This window comes from Canis lupus, chromosome 20, assembly GCF_003254725.2.
Source record: "Canis lupus dingo isolate Sandy chromosome 20, ASM325472v2, whole genome shotgun sequence".
NCBI lineage: Eukaryota > Metazoa > Chordata > Mammalia > Carnivora > Canidae > Canis > Canis lupus.
The window spans coordinates 30,711,037-30,737,755 of NC_064262.1; the positions used below are offsets into that span (position 1 = coordinate 30,711,037).

The window sequence follows — 26,719 nt, forward strand, 5'->3', positions numbered from 1 at the left end:
TTTCACAGCCAGAACAGATTTTAGAGCAAAATAGAAGACTTTTCTGAAGGCAGCTGTGTTTGTGTGTGTGTGTCTTGTGTGTATGTGTGTGTTTAGGAAAAATCTGAAGCAAACACATTTCCCACAGTTTTTGATAATTTTTGGTACCACTTTATGGACTTTATCAGAAAGTTCTCACCTTGTAAACAGCTAGTGTTCCAAGTTTCTTACATCAACCTTTGGTACTCACATATCCAACAGATTAACATCTGATATTATATGATTAAAATAATGAAAGGTTTTATTTAAAAAGTAAGTCACTCAGTCAACAGCTCTTTGAGTTGCCAGTGTGTTTCAGGCATGAACTATCATAGTGGGATCAAGGCAGTTTTGATAGTTTAGTGGAGAAGATGGTCATTAGACAAATGATCATAAACACTATCTAACTGCAAATGCCACCAAGTGCTGCAAAGGAGACCCAATACTAATGAAGCACAAGACTGGAGACTTTGTCCTGCTGTGATTTTGTATGGTAACCACTAGCCACATATGGCTATTTCCAATTTATATTTTTTATTTCAAAACAAAATTTTACTTTATTTAATTAAATTAAAATAAAATAAAATTTGAAGTTCCCTCCTTCAGTCATACCGTCACATTTCAAATACTCAGTGGTCACATAAGGCGACCCTGTTGGACAATAACAGATCTGAAACACTTCCATTACTGTGGAGAGTTATGTTGGACAGCATTATGGCTATAGGTTCTGGGAGGATCCCTCCGCAGAACAGATTTTTAAGCTTAGATATAATACCTGAGCAGGCAGTGACTCTATGAAAACTTAGGAAAAGGGGAAAAAAGTCCTGGCAGAGGGATGCTCCAGTATATGGAAATAACCTGGATTAAACTTGAGCTGTTGTGTTTGCAGGATGGTATTACTCCTATTCCATGCATGTCTGTTTTAAGTGATATGATAGTATCACTACTCAATCTTACTGCAAACATACAAAATGCAAGTCCATCTACTTAAGGATGGAGTTATGTTTAAAGACAAATAAATCTGACATCCAAAATAATGAAAAAACATTAAAAAATCTTTAATTTTTTTCTTCAAAAAGAACAAAGGGAGAATTCTTTTATAATAGAAATGAAATCATTTACCCTCTGTCTCTCCTTTGTTTTACTACCATACACCACTGCTACTCTTAAAGTCTCCTTGCTTCTTCCAGAATCCCAAAAGCCTTACAAGCTCTAACTAAGCTCTCAGCTCTTCATTACATGCATTAACTTGTCCTGTTCTTGATTTCCCCCCCCATTCCCCCCACCCCCCATATCCTGTTATTTGGCTACTGGACAACAAAGAAACTGTAAGAGCTGATTCAGCAAGTAACAGTCTCTTCTCCTCAACATCCTTTTTTCAAAAAGACAGTGCCACACAACACACATCCCAATATTAAAAAAAAAAAAAAAAATCTTAATGCTTATAGGAAAATTGATTTTGCTATTTGGTTTGAGCTCTGCAGGTTTTGGAATCAAGTTGTTACTTAAATATGAATAGTCTTTAGTTCCATGCTGGAATTCCTTTTATGTAAGTGTGATTACTTTGCCCAAGAGACTGTGTTGTAAAAAATCTAGTGTGTGAGTTTGTCTGAGTTTTTCATTTGCTTAGCACGCCGGAAGTAAGAAAGCTAGGATAGAAGACCCCGATGACCATATCTTTCAGTCTCCAAACTGTTATTATAACTCACATGGTCATGGTTTTTTCTTTTTTTAAGATTTTATTTATTTATTCATGAGAGACACACAGAGAGAGAGAGAGAGAGAGAGAGAGAGGCAGAGACCCAGGCAGAGGGAGAAGCAGGCTCCATGCAGGGAGCCTGACGTAGAACTCGATCCCGGGTCTCCAGGATTACATACACCCTGGGCTGAAGGCGGCACTAAACCGCTGAGCCACCTGGGCTGCCCTGGTCATGGTTTTTTGTAAAAGATGTGCTATCACTAAATTGAGCACTTTGAGTCTAGTTCAGAGTAAAACTGAATAAACCTTACAGAATTGGATTAACAGGTGAAGAAGTTAATTTTGAATCAGTGGAAGCCCAAGTAATTGAGCATTCCTGAAGAATTAGATTATTTTCATTTCCAAAAACGAAATCTAGACTTTGTTGCTCAGCACACATTTTTAATAGGTGTTTTTAAATGATTAGATAAAAATTATTTATAATTAAGCTGAGTTGTCCCTTTGTTAAGTTACTAAAGGTTTAAAATTGACCTATTTATTGGGTAAATTCTTTTGTTTTAAATATCAGGCAGGGTCAGATTTTAATTATGTTTTACATATGAGAAAATAACTGGGATTCATGAGCATATTCCAGTATTGCATACATACCAAGAAGAAAGAAAACCATTACTTTTTTAAAAACCACATGTAATAATCCTAAAAAGAGATTTGCCTCTGAACTCCTATGATGGTGGCCTGTTTATTCTTTGATGACTCCCACAACATTCTGCCTTGTTCTCTGTACTGCAAACACACTGGCCTTCTTTCTCCTCAAATATGACACACTTCTTTCCATTTAGTGCTATCTGGAAATTTATCCAGTCCTCCTTATTCTTTGGGTCTTAGCTTAAATGTCACTTTCTCACGTCATCCTGCTCTGATTCCATCCTTACACATTGTCCCCACCTATAGACTATGTTAGGTTGTCTTAATTATCTCCCTCGTGGCAATGATCATGATTGTAATCAGAGCACTATAAACTTAATTATAAAAGGACTATTTCCCTTCTTGCTAGACTAAAACCTCTTGAAGGCAAGGACAGGGTATAGACAGGTCATATTAGTAGTATCTCCAGCACCCAAAGCTGTGTCTGGCACATAAAAGGTATTTAGTATTTGTTGAATAAATTAACTTAATAAAATTTTGGAAACACTTGAAATTTTGATTTGATAGATCCTCTCTATTTGATTGTGAAACCCAGCACCAGCAAATTAAATTCCTCACTATTGACTTAAATCTTTGTCACCAGCCTAAGTCATTTGATTTCTACTTTAAATGTACTGAACTCAATATCAAAAGAAACTTTAATTTCAGAAGAAGTGCACTGATCATATCAGCCACCAAACATTTTTTAAGTCTGTAGGTAAGTAGGAGTCCCAGATAAGGAAGACATAAGAGACATCCTAAAACATATTGAGTACTGAAGATAAAAGAGGCAGCTTATTAAAAAGAGGTTAATGCATATTGAAGTAGATGTCACTAATTTCATATAATTTTGCTGTCAGGAAGTCAATAGCTTTGTTCATTGAAGAAGATGGACCAGAATTTGTCCTCATGACTCTCTTGGTCTTGGACCAACAATTTAGAATCCAAGTGTGAGCATGTGTTGGAGGTGGAGGAAAGAAAGGAGACAAAGAGGAGAAGTGAACAATTAAATAAGATGGAGATTGGGCGACGGGCACTGAGGTGGGCACTTGATGGGATGAGCACTGGGTGTTATTCTATATGTTGGCAAATTGAACACCAATAAAATATAAATTTATAAAAATAAATAAATAAATAAAAAGATGGAGATAAGCAAAGGGACTCATGACATTAAGTCTATCATTTGACATAATGTTCCAAATAGCTAAGTTATGGATGTGCCACAATCCTAGATTAATCCCCCACTAATGTTTTATAGGGTTAAGTATTTCTGAGAGAAAGAAAATGGTGGTGGTGAAGGGGTGGTAGTCTCTGCTCAGGTAAGTTTGAAGGATTGGTTTAAGTAAAGTTTAATAGATCTCTTCTTTTTTTTTTTTTTTTTTACTTTTCGGAGAAGGAAGTAAAATATTTAGCAATTCCCAGTCTTGCTGAGCTGGAAAGAGCATTTTCAGGTCTTAAGCACTGGCAGCTCTACTAACACCTCTGATACATTCAGAAAAAGTTAGATGAAGCACTTAAGCCATTCTGGAACCTCCACCAGGCAGTGATCATGTCATGTTCTCTCTTGACAACTCATAAGCTCAAAGGGCCGATGGTATAAAAATAAAGGAATTATCACTAGCAGGGCCTTGACAGTTTTTACATAATCATGAGGATCCCATTGTGAAAAGAAAGTAGAGTATTAATGGAATAGTTAAAGAATCGTACCTTTCACTTACCTGTTTGATAAACATTTTGAATTAAAAAAAAAAAATCCACCAAATCTAGATTGTTTGCAAATAACCATTGCTCTTCTCTTTTTTTTTCCTCCTACACCCTGCTCCACCTTTGTAAATGATCATCAAATAACTTAATGAATGTTCATCTATCTGGAAGTATTTTTTACAATGTGTTTCAGAAATAGTGTTGCGATTTTATTATATTTTCTAAATTAAATTGTAGAAAAGAATGATAACTTTAATATTAGAAATTATTATTGCTTCTCATTCCAATAATACTGAAAAATAAAAGGCTCCGTAGCAATTGCTACCTTGTCTTAGTTAAACACCGCCTCTGACAAGGGCATAGTCTACATACTTCTAGTTACATTCGACTGCTTTGATTTAATCCTCCTCATTTCCTCTGAGAAGGTTTACTACACTAAAAAAATGCATTTTTAATAGAGATTTTATTATGAAGCACGACCTGTGTTTCTCTTACAAATGATTCTAATACCATTTTGATTCAAATCTGGCAATGTTAAAGCTGGAAGGAGCTTTAGAGATGGTCTAGTCTTATTCTCTGAATAGAAAGCTAGTGTCAGAGGCAGGAGTAGAGCCTAGGCCTTTTTTCTGGAGTTGTGCTGTGCTTTTTTTTCCTCTCCACCTCTGGGTTGCCTCTTCTGTATAAAGAAGCAATAACACATACCTCATAGGTTTATCCTGAAACTAAATGAGAACTATAAACACACAACAATCAACACACTGCTTTACATATAGTATACATACTCATTAAAGAATAACTAAAATTGATATCACTAGCATGATTAGCCTTTCAAATATTAACTGAAGATCTACCACAGGCTTTGAAAAGGCGCCTGTCCTAAATGTATGGACCCATCCTAAGCTCTTCATGTAGCCCCTAGTACTAGATCTCCATGAACAGACTATAGTGGGGAGTCTACTAGGACAGTACCTTCTCTGACTTTTTCCTTCCTCAAGCAAGTATAGGATTGAGAGAGAAGCATGAGGCAAGAAATGGATAATGATTTAAAAGGTCCAGATTTGCTAAACACACTCATTTGGGTGGATCCATGCTCTTAGGTTGCCAATTCAAATATTTAAAAAAATAATTACTGAAAATTTTAAAATTACTTGCCAAAGGATCATCACAAAATAAGAGAAAAAAAATTAACACCTTTTGTCTCTGGGTTAAAAAAAAATGTATACTGATTTGTATATGATTCATATATATATTCATATATATATAGTTATGTAGTTGTCCACACACACATTGGATTCCTGAATAGCATGGGGGTTACAGGCACTGAACTCCCCCCACAATTGAAAAACCACCTATAACTTTTGATTCCCCCAAAACTTAACTACTAATGGCCTACTGTTGATCAGAATCCTTACCGATTACATAGACCATCAATTAACACATATTTTGCATATCATTTTATGTTCTTATAATACCTGTTTTTTTTTGTATTTCTAAGCTATGTGGTTTGTTTGTGAGTTGCTTTCCTATCAAACTGTTGCAAATCTTCAAAGAGTTTTTTCATATTGTTGCAAATATACAAAAACCTTTCCAGTATATTTACTGAAAAAGCTTATGTATCAGTGGACCCATGTGGTTCAAATTTGTGTCATTCAAGGGTCAACTGTATTTTATATACTATACACACACACACTAGACCATATATACGATGAGCTAAGGATCACATAAATTTGAAAACATGTCCATTCATATTTCAAAGGAAGAAATAAAATACAGATAGTGACTGGTCATCAAAATAATTAGACACTTTTTCTATATTTTAAAGAGCCAGTTGTCATACTGATGTTGCTTTCAGTAGCCTCCATCACAGCCACAGGGCAACACTCCACACTTCAGAACTGATATTTATTGCAGTTGGGGCATTCCCTCTGTACTTTAATTGAAGTGGACATTTTTTTCTGTAACTCATCTGTCACCCGGTGTTTATTGGAGGTATGTTTTGGATAAAGCATTGTACTAGATTATGGATGAATAAAGACATATTTGTTACACTTCATTTCCATAAGGCATTTACAACCTAGTAGGGAACCAACAGGTCATTTCAGAGGTAGTGTAATATAAGAAATGAGTTATGACATAATAGAGGCTCAAGGAATCAGGTTGCTCTACCTCAGGAGCTCAGAGGAGGCAATGTTTGATCTTAGTCCCAAAGAGGAGTAGGAATTTAGTCTTAGGCAGATGGTCTGCCTTGTGCAAAGCGTTGAGATCTTGAAGCAGTATCATTTGTTCACCTTCTATCAGTTTGGTGTAAATATCAAGGAGGAGACATTGAAGTTAAGGCAGGAGAGATGGGATGCAGCAAAAGCAGTGTAAACGTTATCATGGTGATTTGGGAGGGTATTTGGTGGATTTTAAGATGGGAAAGGTGTGGTCAAGTTGGTCACACGGGGCTTATGTTGTGGATAGATTGGAGGGGAAACCAATTTGAAGGCTGTGGAAATGGGTCAAGTGAATAATGAGAAAAGCTAGCACTAGAGCAGTAATGGATATAAGGGGATGACACTAAGTATAATTAAGGGCAGGAACTATTAGGGCCTTAGTGATAGATTGGACAGATGAAAGTGTTAATGGCAGGAGAGATACAAGTCTACTTCTAAGTGGCTAGGTGCATAGAACAGCCAGAATGGACATTTATGAGAAGGTGTAATTTTTGTGAGAAAAGAAGAGATTCCGTTTTGGAAGTGTTGATTTCAAGGTGGATAGATGGGTGAATATTTAAAGTTGGGGAGAGGTTTGACTTTGGAATGTTTATGTGGGCATTTTTAGTGAATTAACAGAAGCCCTCAGAGGAGATCATTTCACTGGGGAAGAGGGTCTGGATTGAAGAGGAAGGCACTCCAAACATTATTAATGTGTACCTGAAAGAGTATGGAGAGAAAATCTATTTTTATGTCAGCTTTTAGACCTAATTTCTTTGCTTGACCTCAGGTTGTAACTGAATTGGGTCTCAGAAAACATGAAGTCATTTTGAATCTTGGCCAAATATGTTGTTAATTCAAGCATATATCCATAAACTTAATGCTTATGACATAAGTTTTTCTAATAGCTCTTCCTTTTATATATTATGAAAAAAAAATGACACTGTGTGTGAAGAATGAAGACTCCAAAGCTCTCTGACACAGGCAGTGAATCACCTGCTATAGAAGACACTTTTCTTTATTAGGATAATACAGATACGTTACACACATCTTCTAAATGTAGTTTAGAGATTATTAGCAACATGGTTAATCCTGACTATTGTCGTCTTTGGCTTAGAGATGTTTTATAAAATTCTCTTGACCCTTTCTTCATGTTGGTTACCTTGATTAGGATTTCACTTGAACAGTATTCTAAGTTCATCAATTGAAATAACCATCTATAGTTGCTCTACTGTCTACTAATTTAATGTTAAGATTGCATATCAACTTATTTTCTCAACCATGATAGAATAACAGCACAGTTTACCATACCTCAGTAAGTAACACATGAAGCTGGACTAAGTTATATGGCAACTGATTTTAGGCATTGGAAAATAGTATAGGTATGAGCCTCAGAATAAGGGAAATACACAAGATTTACTGATATCCAGATAGGGAGGAGAGACCAGAGCAGAGGTCATTGTTTTCATTTAGCTAAGGCGTTCATTTGAGTTTGATATTCAGAGTTGCTGAAGTTGCTAAAATTAGATGATCAGGGTACTAGGGAGAAGGCAACTGTGCAGAATGCAGAAGTAGGACTCATGGGAGTTCCCTGTATATTATTGGCCAAGGACTGTGTGCTGCACATGCACAGAGCAGAACTCTATAGGACCCTGAAGGTGGCTTCTACAGGGCTGAATGCTTAACAGAGATATCAAAGGTCATAAAATGCTCTGAGATGTTGGAGTTCTGGCCTTACTAGAGTGGAAGGGTCTTGTTGAATAGCCCAGAAATTCAGGGGAGAATATAGAAAAGCCACACCTGAGGAGTAAGGATCACAATCTAGAATGAGGGTGATGTCCTTAGAGCTAAGAATAAAACCAAATAGACCCATTCTCATAGAGTATAAAAACTAGTCTGACAGAATCAAAAGGATCTGCCAACAGTTTAATAACTGCCAGAATAATTCTTAATACCTATAAGAATTATAGGTATTAATTAAGAATACCTGGAAGAAAAGATAACCCAGACTCCTTGCAGTATATCATGTATAATTATGATATATAAGAAGCAGGAAGATGTGATACCCAATCAAAAAGACAAGCAGTCCCTGAAAACAGATGGCAAGATATTGGAGTTAGCATAGCTGCTATAATAATGTTCAAGAACTTAAAGGAAAAGTTGGACATTGTGCATGAACAGATGGGGAATTTCAGCTAAGAAATGGTAACTATAAAAAAATGGAGGTGCTAGAAGTGAAAAGTGCAATGGCTGAAATAACAGAGATGGAATTAAAAACCATGGACTCTGCATAAGAGGTTAATGCATTTAACACCATATACATAGAAATAACAGGAAACATGAAAAAAAATGATTATTTTGGGGTGGGTCATAGACTTAAGTATACAAACTTAAAGTGTAAAGCTATTAGAACAAAATGTAGAATAACTTTAGGTTATATTTCTTAGTGAATAAAACTACTCATTTTTTAAAAAGTTGAAAAATTAGACTTCATTAAAATGAAAAGCTGCTTATCAGAAAATTCAGTTAAAATGAAAAGGCTAGCTGCTCTCTGAAAGAAGATGCTTCTACATACATAGAACAATGAACATGTATCCAGAAAAAAAAATATATATATATATTTTAAAAAACAACAAACTCCTGTACTTCAATAACAATCAAATTTATGTTAAAGGCAAAAGATTTGAATAGTCATTACCAGCATCTATACATATAAATGTATATATTTTTATTTATAATCAATATTATTAAAAGTTGTTCAGTATCATTATTTATCATGAAAATGGAAAAAAAAACAATAAGATACCTCCTTATACTTGAATGGCCATAATTAAAAAGTCTGTGGGGAATAAGGATGTGTGGAATAACTGAAACTATTACATGTTTCCGATAGGAATTTAAAATGGTGCAATCACTTTGGAAAGTAGTTCAGTTTCTGGTACAGTTAAATATACTTTATTACCCAGCAGTGTTGTATTTCCCTGGTATGTATCCAAGCAAAATGAAAATATATTTCCACAAAAAAGTACTTTTACATGAATGTTTATAATAAAGCCCTAAACTGGAAATAACTCAGAAGTCCTGCAGGGGTGCCTGGGTGGCTCAGTAGTTGAGTGTCTGCCTTTGGCTCAGGTTGTGATCCTCGGGTCCTGGGATCAAGTCTCGCATCGGGCTCCCTGCGTGGAGCCTGCTTCTACCTCTGACCATCTCTGCCTCTCTCTGTGTGTTTCTCATGAATAAATAAATAAAATCTTTAAAAATAAAAAGTCTTTCCAGTGAATAAATAAACAAATTGTTGTTTATTCATTTGTACAGTGGAATTCTATTCAGCCATAAAAAATTTACTGATAAATGCAAAAGCATGGATGAATCTTAAATTGCTGAAAGAAGTCAGGCACAAAAGAGTATGTATTATATGATCACATTTGTTTTATTTTCAGGTAAAACTTATCTATGACTTTATAAATCAGACAAATAGTTCCTTGTAGAAATAATGGGGCTTGGCTGGAAGGCAGCACTGGAGAGCTTTATAGGGTAATGGAAATGTTCTGTAACTTGATTAGGGTCTTGGTTTCATGTGCATCAACATTTGTCAAAATTCATTCATTATAAAATCTGTGTACTTCAATTATTTAGGAAGATTAATTTCTTTTTACCAACAATAAACAGTGATATAATTGATTCAAATTGCTGATTATTATTTTGCATAATAAATCAAGGTAAGTTAATACATGTATCAATTGTTTCAAATTCATCAAATGTGTTTTGGTCTAAAATGTAATCTACCAGGGTTTATATATTTTCCGATTCATTTAGATTTTTTTTTTTTTTTACTTCTCATGGATTTTTAACATAAGAGTTTGCTTAGAATTTCCAGTGTCTTTAGAAAGCAGACCTAACAAAATTTCCCTCTAATGAAAACAGTTTTTTCCCTAGACAATTCACTGAAATGGAATATTCTTTTAAATCTTTTCAAAAAATACTCTGGAGGGACATTGAGGAACGTAAGCTATTTTATCCCAGGGAATTGGCTACTGATTGAGAAATAGACCCTGGATAATTGAAACCATTTGTCCGGGAGCTGAATATCCAGACAGGAATAGGACCTGACTTAATTGAAAGGAATTGATGATACACCGTTAAGAACACTGATCCTCTGAGAATGAAAACTAAGGGGTCCAGTCAAGGGTCTACTAGTATGTGGCATTGTTGGGGAAAGAGTGAGTTCATTTTACAGAATAGTTCTTTGGTGATGAGGATCAGCGATAATGAACTAACACAAAAATCTCTCCTCCTCCCTCACTCTCCTTAGAGAGCAAACATAATAGGGTAAAGAAGAATGGCAAGTTCAATCTATCATGTGGATATTTTCACTTATGTGTAGCCTCAGCGTATGTGGGTAGGCAGCATGATATAATGGCAAGAACCTGAGACTGGGCATCAGAGACTCAGATGCTTGCTAACTGTGTGGCCTTCAGCTAGTTTGTTAGCCTTTCTGACCTTGTCTCACAGGGTCTGTAGGATAAAATGAGACATCACATGCAAAATATTCAGCCTATGGGATATTAACTGAAGGCAACCCCTTCCTTTTCCAAAACTTCATCTCTACACACATAAAAAATGATTTGTAGCGTTTCTTGATTCATTTTCAGAACTGAAAATAAATAATGGAAAGCCATAGCCATTCTTTGGCAAGGAAGTAGTTGCCCTATCATTGTATATGTTTTATTTAGAACACCAGTGTTTTGGTCATTAGAGGGAGGAGAAATGACTTGTAAATACTAAGTACCCTTTAAAGAGGCATTTAGTATCTATGAATGTTGCATGCTGCATGGACTAAGCTGTTAATCAGGTTTATTTTATTGTTACGTATTTCCATAAGAAGAGGAAATAAGTTCTGTAGTTAGAGCAATTGAGAGTTCAAGACACTAAACATCCAAAGAATCAAATCATTTAAAAATGCTTGATGAAGAGTTAACTTTCTGAGCAACCATATCATAAGAATAGATCTTAAGAGTGAAGAATGTTGTTAAATCTTTGAAAGTCTACACGTAAGTGTGAGACATCTTGCTCTGCAAGAGATGACCTAAGTTCTCAGAACAAAAGGGGGTCTGTGATAGTAATGCAGCCTTCTTTGGAAATAACTAGATGAAAAATGAATTATGTGTGAGAGAACTATATTATTAGCAAGAAAGAAAGTTGTTTTAATGAGTCACTAGGCTATTTAGGTGAATTTAAATCAGTTATTATTTCAATGTATTATATAAGCGTAGTTTGAGGATCTAATTTTGAAAAGTGAATTGTATTAGAATTTAAAACTCAGTCACTATATACTGAACTACTGAAAAATACCTTTATTTTTCAAAAGTTTAACATGGACTTTTTCAGTAAATAAAGTTATTAAAGAAAACATGTTACTGGCAAGCTGAGATTCAAAGGAAATCTTCTTCCCTCATATGCTTTTTTTTTTTAAGATTTTATTTATTTATTCATGAGACACACACACACACACAGAGAGAGAGCGAGAGAGAGAGAGAGGCAGAGACACAGGCAGAGGGAGAAGCAGGCCCATGCAGGGAGCCCGATGTGGGACCCTATCCCGGGTCTCCAGGATCATGCCCTGGGCCGAAGGCGGCTCTAAACCACTGAGCCACCCGGGCTGCCCCATATGCTTTTAAATAAAGCTTTATGTTGGTTTTTAGTTTCTAAGAGTGATTCCAGTTTCAGAGCTCTCAGTATTTCATGCTTTGGTTAAAGATGCGTGGTCCTCCATGTTGTTAAATGAAATGCCAGTAGTCTGATGGATTTCTTGGGAGGAACTGAATAAAGAAAGTATGTAGCAAAGTACTAGAGTCATTCAAACATTCAGTGCTCATGTTTTTACCTAAGGTACCTGGTGGTAGATGTTGAAGCTTGCCTGTTCCTCATATGTATACAATATGATGTGTTCTCGAAGTTGTAAATGCCAATAGAGTATGATAGAAGAAGCCTTAATTATGCCAATGGTGGGATCAAAAGAGCTGTTATGATAAGTTATTAAGGAGAAGTAGGAATTCCCTGGCACAAATATTGGGAAAGCCTTCCACTTAGTAGCAGCACAGAGTGTACAGCATAGAGTTGTAGAAGAGCATGGGTGGTTTAAAGCACAGAGGCATTATGGTGCTCTTTGACCAAAGCATTATTTGGAAGGCTATATTAGCCCCAGACCCAACAGGAAACAGATGGTATTTTCAAATCAGATAGAGTCAAAGAGTTTATTTATAGTGGGACTCTACATCAGGTTGTGAGCTGAATGGAAGGGAACCAAAGAAAATATAGGAACAGAAATTAGTAATAGTACAGCTGTTATTGTCCCTTGACCTAAAAGAGGAGAAGCAGCTGCTATTGGAACCACAAAGGAGAGAGGTCTAGAGAGGGTGTGATGTTCCTTTGAGGAATCTGGGTATAGGTGACCTGGCAGGGAGGAACCGGAGCAATCAGCATCCTGACCTCCTTCCTTCCCTTCCCATTTCATGCCTGCACTCTTTCTGGGAAAATCACCTTTTTTTCTTTGACAAGTGGAATCTGGGTTTCCTACCTGTTTCCTGTGCATTGCTTTGCTTGAAGACTTGAATCTGTCACCCATCTTGCTTCTCTAACCAACATCTACATTTGGATGAAACAGTATTTTTACCTTTCAATTTCTGGAGTCACCCAACATAAGTTGAAGGAGATTCCAAACTCAACCTGAAGCCAAAAGGGTCAGGGAAACTTTGGTGTGTCCATAGAGATCAGCCTCCAGGGCCACAGAGCAGGATGGAGAATGGTGTGAGGATGGGACTGGGCAGGAGGGGGTGTGAAGGGGACAGAGGCTAACTAAGCTGGGGGCTTTTTAGTGACCTATTAAAGCCCAGTGGGATCAAATCCCAATTGCCACTTACTTTCTAGCTGTAAAACCTTGGAAAGACTACTTAACCCTTTTAGGTCTTCAAGTTTACTTATGAGCCTAAGAAAAATATATTATGTAGGAAATTGTAGGAAATAAACGAGACCCATATAAAGCACATAAAAAAAAGTGCCAGGTATATAATGTTTAATAACTTTTACTCATTACCATATATATAAGCAGAATAGTAGCATAATTAGATTTTTAAAAAATATTTTATTTATTCATGAGAGACAGAGAGAGAGAGAGAGAGAGAGAGAGGGGCAGAGACACAGGCAGAGGGAGAAGCAGGCTCCATGCAGGGAGCCCGATGTGGGACTCGATCCCGGGACTCCAGGATCAGGCCCTGGGCTGAAGGCAGCATTAAACCTCTGAGCCACCCGGGCTGCCCTTAGATTTGTTTTTAAATGTTAAATAGTTTTCCATGTTGCTGTGTAGATTCATAAGCAAGAACACAAAGTTATATAAATTTTCCTTAAAGCTTTACTTACATACACATATAGACACGTATCACTTTGGGTGAACAATTCAAGGGGGCCAGATTGATGGAGAAAAAGCGGTGGTAAGGATCCTAAGGATCATGGTGGGGTTGCTGGTTTGGAAAGGGATACCATTATTTTAGAGGAAAAAAATAGCCTTTTGTCTTGGCAGGAAATTCTTGCCAAGGATTTCCCATCCATTTCTTTTGCATCACTCTCCCTGAAGACTTCTGCCTGGCACCCACCTTGCTTTCCTAACCGTCATCTACATTTTGACAAAACAGTATCTTTTCCTTAAAATTCCTAGATTTACCCAACCCAAAGAAGTTGAAGGAGCTTTCTGTGAGGCTAGGGGAGCCTCCCGAGGTTCTGTGTATTTATAGTCACTGTTGTGTAACTTCTGATTTCTTGAAAATGGGTTGTTTGTTTTGTTTTTGCTCTTGATCGGAATTTTATGGCCCTTTGTTAAAGGCTCATTAAGATTTTTGTCTAACTTATCCTGTCTATACCTCATTATTACCTTGTGGAGAAAGCACCATGATCCACATTTTATTGATGAAGAAACTGAGTCTCAGAAGAGTTAACAAAACTGGATGTGTTATTGAGTAGGTAAGGTGTTCAGCCTCATTTAGCTGTGCAATGACAATATGTCTGTGTAGGATATACGTGTCATTACTCTGCCATGATTAATTGAACACTTAAATGCCAGGCACCGCAGGTGATGAGGTAACACAGGTAAGGAAGGCCCTGTTTTTATCTGGTGAGCGCACAGTACACATCTGGTAGGATCATTAGTAATAGAAACACACACATGCACACCGAGTATGGTAAGATAGATTAATTTGTTCTGAAAGTGAAATTAAAAGACAATAGTTTACCACCACCACCACCACCACCACCACCACCACCACCCCCCCCATACAGAAAAGCTTTTGTATCTGACATGTGTTGAGCTTTGGAATAGTAGATCTCTATTTCAATCCCTGACTCGGGGCACCTGTGTTAGGACACTTGCCAACAAGCTGGTTGAATGCTGCTGCATGATGCTGCAGGTCTTCGGTGGACCTGTGTCCCTTGCTTTTAGAATAGAATAAAATAGGCCTCAGGATTTTATTTTCCCATGGTTGGGTCCATGTGAGATTTGGTATGAGGTTAACATTAAACCTCATTGTTCTCCTTCTGCTGTTCTTTATGAAGGTCAGAAGAGGTTATGAGAAGAATAGTTCTTTGAAAAGTAGTTAAATTCTTTTTTTTTTAAAGACTTTTTTTTTAAGATTTTATTTATTTATTCATGAGAGGCAGAGAGAGAGAGAGGCAGACATAGGCAGAGGGAGAAGCAGGCTCCCTGCAAGGAGCCTGATGTGGGACTCGATCCTGGGACTCCAGGATCACACCCTGGGGTGGAAGGCAGATGCTCAACCACTGAGCCACCCAGGCATCCCATAAAGTAGTTAAGTTCTGTGTTCACTGTCACTGAGGCTTCAAACTCTCGCCCTCTGTTTGTTTTTCTTCCCCCCCGGGGAGCGTCAGTGTCTGTAATACTGTGTTGCTTCCGATGTCTTATTTGATCTTCAAATCTCTCTACCTTTCAACTTTAAGAGCAGATCCAGTTGAGAGCTGTCTAGGGGAGCTCTTTACCGTTGCTACTGCATCTTCTGTGAAGAACCTGGTTTTTTGTTTCAGTTGCTTCATCAGATGTCTTTGCATCCTGGGTAATTAATGACACACACTGCCCCCGTGATGCCATTTCACCTCCTCAGAGGAGTGTCTTTTATGAATGAAATACAGGGTTTGTTTTTTTGGTTTCTACCTTTAAAAAGGTAAAGAGTGCCTTTCTCCTCTTTGTTGCTTCACAAATACTTTTTATCTCTGTGGAGGTGCTGCCAGATATGGCATCATGTCTATGAGCTTTTTATCCTCTTCATCCTATGGGTGGACTCTTAAGTGCATAATTTATTCATTTATTTTCATTTCTGGTACATAGCACACTACTTAGTGTTTGATGGGTATTCAGTGTTTATTTAGTGAATAAATGAATAAATAACTGAGTCAAAAGAAACAAGGGGCTATTGGAGGATGCATTATGTCTGTATTCCAAAAAAACCCCAATCACCCAGGCAGTAGGCAGTGCAATGTAGGATGAATTGGTGGGAGGAAAACTAATAATCAAGAGGGTTAGCTGGAAGGTCTTTGCAATCATTGAGGCTTAGATTTGGATTTTGGCTGACAAAATAGAGATACCGAAATGGAAATGAATAGTTTTGGGGGGTATAATTTGACTGGACACTCATTTCGAAGGAAAGAGCTGGGGCAGTGGTCAGTCATACATTCTAAACTTGAGTCAGTTGAAATGAAGTGGCCTTATTGATAAGACAGGTACTTGAGAAGGGAAGCTTGTAAGAAAAAGTTATGAATTTGGCTTTGGCCATGCTGATTTTGAAGAAAATGACAGACATATTGTTCTAAGGGAAGACAAAAGAATGAGTTTGCATACCCACTAGAAATTGCTGTTATCCTTTACCTATTTCATATGATGAGTGTTTCTGCGCTCATTATGTGGCTGCTCAAAATAAATCTCACTGAGGTTGTATGTCTAAGCCAAATGATGCAAAGAAACAGAATTAAAACTTGGCACTTCCATGCTAAACAGACCTGGCTTTTTCTCTTCTACCACAGTAGCCTTTTAGACCAAATTGATCACTTGCCCATTCAGGTTCAGTATCTAAAACTCTGGTTGTTATTGTAGCCATTAACAGCCAGATCACGTTGTCCCCTTTTTAGGATTACTTTCCCCTTTTCCTTTCGACCTTGTGAAATTCTATTTATCTCCTGTGGGCCCATCCAAGTCCTACTTTCTCAAGAAGCTCTTCTATGACTGCATCTTGCCTCACCCCTACCCAGTCCTTACACTCTTCCACTGTTGAGTATTTTGACTTATTTAATATGCTAAAGAGTAGTCATGAATAGTTCGGCTGCAAAATGTAGTATAAACTCTAAAAGCTCAATATCCAAATATAATTGAAGTGGTGGATGCTAGTAATGGAAAACTTTGAAAGTTTCCTGTTTGTATTGTTTGTCCAAGCAGGGATCTGCCATTTCCTCAGAGTGAAACAGCCTTGAATGTCCTAGTGTTTGTATTACTGCCTTTTATCCTGCTCTCCTTAATTGTCTTAAAAGATCTATGTTACATTCTGTATTGCCTGCCTGCCTGCCTTCCCCCCGCCTTTTTTTTTTTAAATTTTCTATTCTGTAACTTTCCATCATTCTTGGCATGTATTGGTGTGCAGTAGAAAGCCAGCCCCTAACCCAATATATAAAAAAATTCCATTACCTTGTGACCTGTGTGTATGTTGCTACTGCACCTGGGGGATGGCAACAGTTGGCTCCATGGAACTGAATTTGTCTGGAGAACTCTGAAATTTCATAATATTTCAAGAAAAAGATAAGTCACTAGTGATAAAAACTAGAAGCTTTTCTTCTGCCTGCTTGGTTAAAGACAAGTGATATGAATGGGTTGTTATGGTTGAAAACAGGTGAGGTTGTCACTGAATTGGGAAAATCTTTTTTTTTTTTCAGTTTAAATATAACCTTTTATTATAGAAATAATACTTATGTATTGTAGAAAATTAGAACATATAGATAAGCAACACAAAAAGAATCAAAACATCATATTACTGCCACCCAGAAATTGCTACTTTTAACACTTTGGATGTAATCCTTCTGGATTTTTTTCTCTTTAAAATTTAAGAAAACATTGAAGAATAATTCATTAAAGTTCAATATCAAATGCACAAATATTAAATGTACAACTTGATAAGTTTTGCGTATATCGATAGCTTAACCACATCTAAATGAAGCTCCAGGTTATCCTCACCCCAGTTTTCCTCATACCTCTTCAGTCTATATTCAGCTGCTCATAGTTATAGCTGTTCAGACTCTTATCACATCATACATTAGATTTTACCAGTTCTTGAACTTCCTGTAAAAAATACTGTGCAGCATGTATTCTTCTATATCTGGCTTTTCCCCCCACAACATTATACTTTTGAAATTCACCCTTGTTGAATTTGTCAATAATTTGGCCTTTTAATTGCTGCATGGTATTCCATTATTAGAATGTACATAATTTATTTATAATTTATCCATTCTCCTATTGATGAAGATTCAGGGTAATTCCTGTTTTGTCTACAGTGAATAAAATTGCTATGAACATTCTTGAAAATGGCTTTTGGTAGACTTAGGAACTCATTTTTCTTTGGAAATGTATATGGGTACACACATGCACACTTAGAAATGGAATTGCTGGGTGATAAGGTGGGCGGTATGGTTTCCATGTGCATGTGTACACACAAATGAATGTGGTTTTGGTTTTGGGTTTTTATTTTTAACAAAATGAGATCATAATCATAATGAGCATGCTATTCTGAACCTACCTTTTTTTCCCCCTAGTCAATAGTCTCTACCTTTCTGTTTCATTAATTGTGATTTTATATGATCCTAGTTAACATTTATATCTCTTGAATTGACCCTGAAATGTCTTTCACAGCTGGTGTATTTTCATCAGTATCCAAACAAGGACCACATTGCCCCTGGTAGTTGCATCCTGTAAAACCTTACCTTAGGCCCTTGCTGACTGGACCCATCAATTCCTTGTCAGAAACATCTACCTAGGGGAACATGCAGTATGACAACTTATTTTGGAAGTAATGCATCATCATTCTTCTTTCTTTAGAAGTGAGTTACTAGGTCTAGGCCATAATCAGAGGGTGGGAATTACACGAGGACTTGAATATCAGAAGGAAGGATCACTGGGAGTCATTGGAAAAGATAATTTAATATTTAAAGCAATCATGTATTTGGGAAATTTTCTTAGTTTTTGTATCATGAAGTAAAGCAAGTCTACTTGGTTCTGTGAATTGGCAAAGTCTCTGCTCTATAAATCTCAACTATGACTCTTGGGGGGAGGGTTCTTGGCACTGTGGTACAATCTAATTTGGATTGTGCTTATTCGACATCTATTACATCCCCAATGCTGAGTAAGCACTGACAGTGTTCTACCCCTGACTTAATGACCTCTTATGTCCTATAACTTGGACAAATAGACTACAAACGCCTTAAATGTAGTGGCTGATGGTGTTTGTAAGGGGTTGCAGAAGTCAGATATACAATAAAAAATTGTTCAGCACTTACAACACACATTGCACTATTTAAATCTTTCATCAATTCTATGAATTAGTTGTTGTTATTCCATTTTATAGATGAGGACACTCAGACACAAAGGAGATGATGAATTTCCCCAAGTACTTACTAGTAAGGACTTGAGACAGACATAACTCAATTAATCTGACTCAAGAGCCTATGTTCCTGATTGCTGTGCCATGGGACTGGTAGAGTAGTAAATGAGCAATAGGCGGTGTAACACCTGTCATGTTGTGCTTATATTATTATCCTTCCTCAATTTACTTACCAGTGTTAATTGGCTTTTGTTTTTACTGTGTACTCTCCCTAATATAAAGCTGTTTGTTAGAATGCTATATTACTTTCCCCCCTAAATATTGTGCTAATATTTGCTCAATTATTTGAATTTAACATGATTTACTTCTCAAGGGTATAGGTAACACCTAGGATCTTTGTACCAAATGAGCAGAAGGAATAAAGTAGTTTTCCCCACCTCTTTTTGTTCTGATTATGGTCTATCTGTGGTTTCAATTAATGGCAAATTAATAGTAGGCAGCAATACCTAGTTAAGAATGGAAATTCCTTGGCAAAATACATCTCTGGGGTTAAGACCTCAAAATAGGAGCTGGAAAGGAGGCCCATGTTTAGGTTATAACCCAAAATGAGTTTTGTCTTGAGTGCATCTCGATTTAACTGGAATCACAAACATTTATTAAATGGTTGTCATTGGGCATTGGGTGACTCAGTTGAGCATCTGACTCTTGGTTTTGGCTCAGGGTCATGAGATTGAGCCCCAAATCAGAGCATGGAGTCTGCTTGGGATTTTCTCTCTTCCCCTCCCTTTCACCCACTCCACTGCTCACATACTCAATCTCTCTCAATACATACATACATACATACATATATACCTTAAAAGAATGGGTATCATGTCAAGGATGCTATTTGGTGCAGTGAAGGACACTAAGTTGAATGACTCTTTGTCCTTAAGAAGGTTATAGTGCGGTGGCTCTCAAAACTTCAGTGGTTCAAAGCATGTCGATAAACATAAATTGCTAAACCCTACCTCCAGAGTTTTTGATTCAGGTCTGGGTTGGGGACCTATTTCTAACATGTTCCTCAGTGTCACTGACGCTGCTGTTCCTGGGCCACACTTTGAGAGCCACTCATCTAGTGGAAGAAGGCCAGTTCTTACATCTGAGCCACTGAGTCAGTGACATGGAATACTAAAAGCATTCTCAAAACAAAGAATAGTTTTACCCAAGGACTATGGTGGCAGTTTGATTTGCTTCTGTGAAAAGCACCAACAGACCATAGTTCAAAGCTTTTGAAATATATTAAATATGTAATTAGTATGAAAATATACACTGCTGAGGATAATATGCCTAAGTATAACATCCACAGAACATTATCTTGTGCTGAACTTTCTGGCTTTGAATGAAGGCTTATGCCAACTGATCCTTAAATAGTGTGTACAGCTCTGTTGACAAATGGCTATTTATGTGTTGGAACCCATTAAAAGTGATCTTGGCTGTTGTTTGCCTGCAGGAGACCTGATCATTTGAAGCAGTCCCAAGTTTTTTGATAACTTGAGAATGCCTGTAAAGTATTTTGGGCAGTCAAAACCTAACATGGACTGGTAGACTTGAAGATAAGAAAAACAACTTCAGCCAGAGCTTGACTGTGTTCTATGACTTTCCTTGACAATATGGCTTTTCAACTTACTGCTTTCTTTAAAAGCTTCCTTTGCTGAATTTGGACCCCATTCACTAGCTGTTTGGAATCTAATTCGTACATGTAGAGCATCTGGCTCAGTTCCAGGCACACAGTTGATGTCAAACGTGTGTTTTCTGCCTTAAGGATTTGAGCTGAAAACCTAAGAGAAGTCTTTGAGGTACAAATTCTCTTTCCAAGTTGTAGGAAAGATGTTTGGAGGATTTAAATCTGTCTTTTGATTTAAAGTCTCTAGCTTTCTGATATTCAATAGACACTTTTGATTTTATTTTATTTTTTAAGATTTTATTTATTTATTCATGAGAGACACATAGAAAGAGGCAGAGACATAGGCAGAGGGAAAAGCAGGCTCCATGCAGGGAACCTGATGTGGGACTCGATCCCAGGACCCTAGGATCACACCCTGAGCCAAAGGCAGACGCTCAACCGCTGAGCCACCCAGGCATCCCATCCCTTTTGATTTTCTGTTTCATAAGAGGAGATAGAAAATTTTTGTGAGTCTCAAATCAAGTATCTGGTATTAAATTTTCATTTGGGGTGTGTGTATATGTGTTTAATCCCGTCAAAATCTCTGAATATCTTGGGATGGCATGATGGCTATCTACACTAGCTTTGTATTTTATTATGATTGTCGCATTAGGAAATAAACTGAGACATATTAGTGCTTTTTAAAAAATGGTCTTGCCATCTATAGTTCTAGTTTTTCTGAAGGACTGTAAGAATGGACTCTTCACAATCTTCCTCATTGTCAATTTTGTACTCCTAAGGAGAATTGAAGTTGGGCAAGTAAAACTACAGTTGAACTCAATTCATTCGACAATAGAACATGTGGTTGATGTGACACTGGGAAGCTGTTTCTTGAAAATTTTTGTACATATTTCAGAAAGCTCTGGTCTGTAACCTTTATAGCATTATTAGGGACTGAAGAAGCAAACTTCAAGTTTGTTGATCAATATCCCTCCTAAAGAACCATACATTCAATCTTAAATACACTATCATAAATGAAATTTCACTTTGACTTTCTTATACCAGTTAAAATTTTTCACTTTTACTTTCTCTAGTACAGTGGGAACCAACAGTGCTTTTCTATGATGCAGTGCCCTATGTTTCCTGAACTTTAATCTTATTGATGTAAGTCATTTAAATTTACCATTTTGTTTCTTGAATTGAAGCATCAATTTGATAATAACTCAGTGATTAAACAAAGATACCTTCAGGATGACGAAGACAAGGGGTGATTTTCACTCAGTGAAAGTACATGATTATCTGCCTTCTAAAAAAGATTACAACAAAGGATGTATACCTGTGAATTACAACATAAGAGCCTCTGAATCAGTGATTTATATCTGTTGACACCTTGTCATCCCTATTTGTCAAGATAGATTTTTAAAACATTTTGTATTAAAAATTGGAAGAAAAACTTACCCTATTTTCAAGTAATTCTACTTGTGTATTGCTGTTCCTGATTGTTTCTTTGCATGTCCATTGAGTTTTAAGATCTATTTCAGTTTGCTTTCAAATTTACTTTTTTTAATAACAGTTTTTTTAATTTCATTTAGATACACTAAAAAGTGTATGTAGCCTTTGGAGTTTTTTTGAAACCACTTAATGTTATTTTCTTGCTTTCCTTTTTTTTTTTTTTTAATAAAGCCATCTGTTTAGTAAACATGAAGAACTGATTGATATGAAACCCAAAAAGTTCATAATGACAACTAAATAACAGATGACAGATTAGATAAGAACAAGTCATTAAGTTGGCCTATAAAAGGACAGCCATCTGCACCACTAAAACAGTCTTCCTATTGATGACAGTAATAATTTTCTGACTCCGTGACAGCTAAGAATTTATAGAATAAAATGGAACACTTATACATTGAGAAGTGAAACTTGATTTTGGGTAATTAGTGTAACCATTTTGTTCCAGTGTTACATGACAAGTGAATTGAGATTATAACAAAATCCTTTGAGAACAAATAATCATTCTGCGTATGCGTGTGTGTTGTATCTGACACACAAAATGACTAATTTACCATTATTTAGTTTGGCTGAATTATTAACAAATGTAGAGAGTCTAATTTATTGCAGATTAAAAAGATTTATGCTTCAAGATCTTTAAAGTCCTAGTTCACAGACGAGTGATTTATAATTAAAATATAAATTTAGTGGATATGTTTTAAGAATAAACAATCACAGACCCCTAGAACTGAAAAGGGAGCATAGGGCCTTCTGTCCTTTCTTTGCCATGCTGTCCTCGAAGGTTAATCCAATTTTATGGTCACTAGCAGAAAACCAAAGAACAACAGGAATGAACTACACTAGTGATTCTCTTACAATAATGATACATGTTTAGTAAAGTTAAGCAGAATCAGGTACAAACAGTTGAACCTGCTTAATTTTAGAGAACCTGTATCTGCTGACATTTCAAAACCAGACTGAATTAGTTGGTTTTAATTTATAATTGTTTTTCATATTTTCAATGAGCTAATCCTCTCAGTAATACTAAATGACTTGAACCTTTGCTCTGTAATGTGGGCCTACTGTTTAAATTTGGTAGAAGTGACTTTACTGGTATTAGATTCTTGTTGTGATAACTATTCTTTCTCTGATTCTTCACATCCCATGTGGAAACATCTTAATTGATACTTACAGCATAAAATGCTATGAGATTGGGTTGAATTGGAGCTTTTTGAAGAATTATCTTAGGAGATACTAAAACTGAGTTTGTATTTAGCAGGCTATAGGAACTTTATGCCTCCCAATATTAAGCCTTAGATTTCATCTGATGGGCCACACTTAACATGTGTAGAAAAAGTTTAAAAAACAAATAGGAAGATAAGTCACTGACAACACTACCTTTCACAGAGAGTTACTAATACCTTTTCAATGTGCATACTTTTATTTTGCTATGTATTTATGTACATTTTAAAAGTAAAATGGTAATTGTATTTTAAACAGTTTGCCACCTACTTCTTTTCTACTTAATATGTTGTGAGCATGTCACATGCCAATTAAAAAAACTTATTATTCAAAACTTGGTAGTTCTTGAATCATTTAGTATATTTGATACTACCGATACTACCAATTCTTTATTGTGGGACATTTAGATTACCCAAGCCCATCATCAAGGTAGAAAAATTCTGGCACAAAAACCCCTGGGTAATCTGATTGTTTCTTTAGAGTTTCAAGAAGTAGAATAATTAGGATAAATGTATAAAATCTGTTAAGGCTTTTTTTGCATACTACCAAATTTCTTTCCAGAAAAGCTATCAGGCTTACCATCACCATATGAATGTCTATTTCTTTGTATGCTTCTTATTATAATAATAAAAAAAAATCTTTATAGTTTTAACAGTGAAAATGATGTTTTATTTTAATTCAAAATTTTGTTTATGGACATTGTCCTTTTTTCATTTGTTTTTCAGCTACTTAAGTAGAAGTGCTTTTTTTCTCCCTTGCCCATCTCATTTCTGAAGAGGTGACTTTATTATTATTAATTCGTAAACTCTCTTTATATTAAAGCTCTTATTTTGCAGAACATCATTCTTTTTGTTGTTGTTGTTTGATTAAAGCTATTATGCCAAGCAAAATAAATGCTTAATAATTTATTTTTCTCAATTGAATGGATGAAGAGTAGTTCAGACTTAGGCTTATTAGCACAAAGAGATGTAAGAAAATCTATCACTAATGGTATGAGTCCTGTGAGATCTGGGGGGAAGGTGAAGAATTCTATTTGACACTTTCTGATCCTAAGCTTTTTCAACAGACTGTATTCAGTCAAGCATTTAACTTGAAGTATACTTTGGATAGTTTGCGATAGCCACTTTTTTTTTTTTTTTTTTTGCAGTAGCCACTTGTAATTATAGTCTTGTACTGACCAGGCCTACACATCTGGAAAGAAGGGAAAGAAAAAGAGAACCCAGTATTGGCTTATTTGATGTTTAGGAGCTGATGATGCAGGGGTGGGTGGAGAAATGGGGAAAGGATTCAGTTTCTTAGTGCATCTGAATTTTCAATGTTCTTCAGAAGTCAAATCTCTGAAGAAGTAGTCATAATGGGAGTGGTAGAATGATATTAAGAACACCTTGAAGTTTCTTCAGGAGGAATCATTACAAGTTTATCCCGTTAAACCATTGAAATGAATGTGAAGAACTGGCCCCTGTACAAATCAAAGTTATTCTACTGAAAATTAAGGCTGTCTGGCAAACCATCTGTTGCAGTTATGGAATTGGTCTCCAAGGGAGGTATGAGTAGCCAACTGTATCTTCCTTACTGAGCAGCAAGGCTATTACAACCAGAGGGAGCACCCTTATTTCCTGGTACCTGACAAAACCAGCTTAATAGGAACCTAAGAAGATATGCTTCTAGAAAAACATAGTTTGTTATGTTTGAGATGAGTTAATGATATGCACATACTGCTGGAAACAAGATAGGGAAAAAATTAACATCTGGGTCTAGTGGGTACCCAATATTTCTTCCAATTTCAACATGTGTTGGGTTGTAAACTTCTTAGTTTCCCATTGTTCTGTATAAATCTTTTACCTTTGAAGACCCCTCCCTTAGGCCCGCTACCAATAAATTCAGTGTTTCAAATCTCTTAGTGTGTTTTTGCCAGTATTATCAAAGTTTACTAATGCCTCCTCATGGTTAAAGTGGTTCTCTTAGCTCTTGTACAGCTTTGGGTAACAATTCATTTATTTACTCTTCACTTAGTATTTACTGAGCACCAACTATGGACAGGGTACTCCACCACATGCTAAAAATACAAAAATGAGAGCCATAATCCATGATCTCAAATAACAATTACTATGGTGGGTAAGACTGTCACTTAAAGACATAATTATACTATAAGGCAGGAAATAGGATCGGGGTTGCACAGGATTATTAGGGAAGGAGGGAGAGTTACCAAGGAAGGCATCTCAGAATATGGGCTACCTAGTTAATCTATAGAGATCATAGGGTAACCAGAGCTAGGACTGAGAAATAAAGAAAATATGTAGTTTTAATGAGGGTCTAAAAATGATTTCATTGTGAGCAGAGAATGACAAAGATCAGCTTCCTTGCTGAATGCAGACACTACTAAATTCTCTAGATTTTCAAATGCCCCAGGGAGAGTAGTAGTATGACAACTGTATAGGATTTTTCTGTCTTGCTACCCTCACCATATATTGCTGTTGTTATCAGCTAGCTCACCCATAACTTTTAACTGTGATATAAAAATATTCTAACTTTGAAGGATGATAGATGGTAAAAACTGCTTCTCCATAGTCCCTATTTCCTACACTCTACCCTTCTCCATCCTGTTGCTTGTATCATTGGACAAAATTCTAAGAGGGGGCACCTGGGTGGCTCAGTTGGTTAAGCATCTGCCTTCTGCTCAGGTCCTGGGATCGAGCTCCGTATCCCCACTCATGATCTCTCTTTCACTGTGTGTCTCTCTCAAATAAATAAATAATTTTTAAAAAATAGTAAAAATAAAAGCCACCAAAGAAAAAAAAGATTGCAAAGTTTAGCCACACATACCAGGATTTTGAAGTTTGTTCATAAACTATAAATTTCAGCAAATACAGCTTCTTGAGAAAAAAGCCAAAGACAATTATTCAAAAATCAATTTTTTCATTTAAACTTCATCACAACTTGGTCAATGTTTCCAAAAAAAAAAATAACAGTAAAAATTATATAAAACATATAAATTCGTAAATTTATAAAAATAGGTATTAGAAAGTAAATCTGATTGCTAAATGAATAAGATAAAATGTTGCAAATTATATATTACTGACATGTTTATGCCTAATGTCATATATTCCTTTCCAGATTATTAGCTTCCTGAGGATAAGACCTAGTTATGTAGACATCTGTTCTCTCAAGTATTTACAATTCACTAGTTCATTTGTCTATCCATGGAGCTGTAGTGGCTGAAACTAAGGTACTGAAAGCTATCGTTCAGATAAAAGAACAGGAGAGAGTTGGTTTTGGTGTGGTAGCCACTCATCTGAAAAGGCTGTAATGATTATGTTCTATAGAAGTAAAACTAATAGATTATTATAGTACACATTACTGTAACTATAGCAGGGGGATTAAGGACACAGTAAAAATAACCATGCCGCTT

The 26,719-nt window shown here is 36.3% G+C and overlaps 1 protein-coding gene and 1 long non-coding RNA gene across 20 annotated transcripts in view; one reads left to right on the forward strand and one right to left on the reverse strand.

Annotated features, from left to right (window-relative positions):
* The window catches only part of FHIT (fragile histidine triad diadenosine triphosphatase), a 1,380,560-nt gene that overhangs the window by 757,239 nt on the left and 596,602 nt on the right, over positions 1-26,719 (forward strand). The gene's annotated exons all lie outside the window — the stretch shown is intronic.
* Positions 1-26,719, reverse strand: part of LOC112665992 (uncharacterized) — a 52,542-nt gene that overhangs the window by 2,436 nt on the left and 23,387 nt on the right. The window contains exon 3 of the long non-coding RNA XR_003140647.3: positions 17,036-17,117. This is a non-coding gene — a long non-coding RNA (uncharacterized LOC112665992). The remainder of the gene's footprint in view (positions 1-17,035; positions 17,118-26,719) is intronic.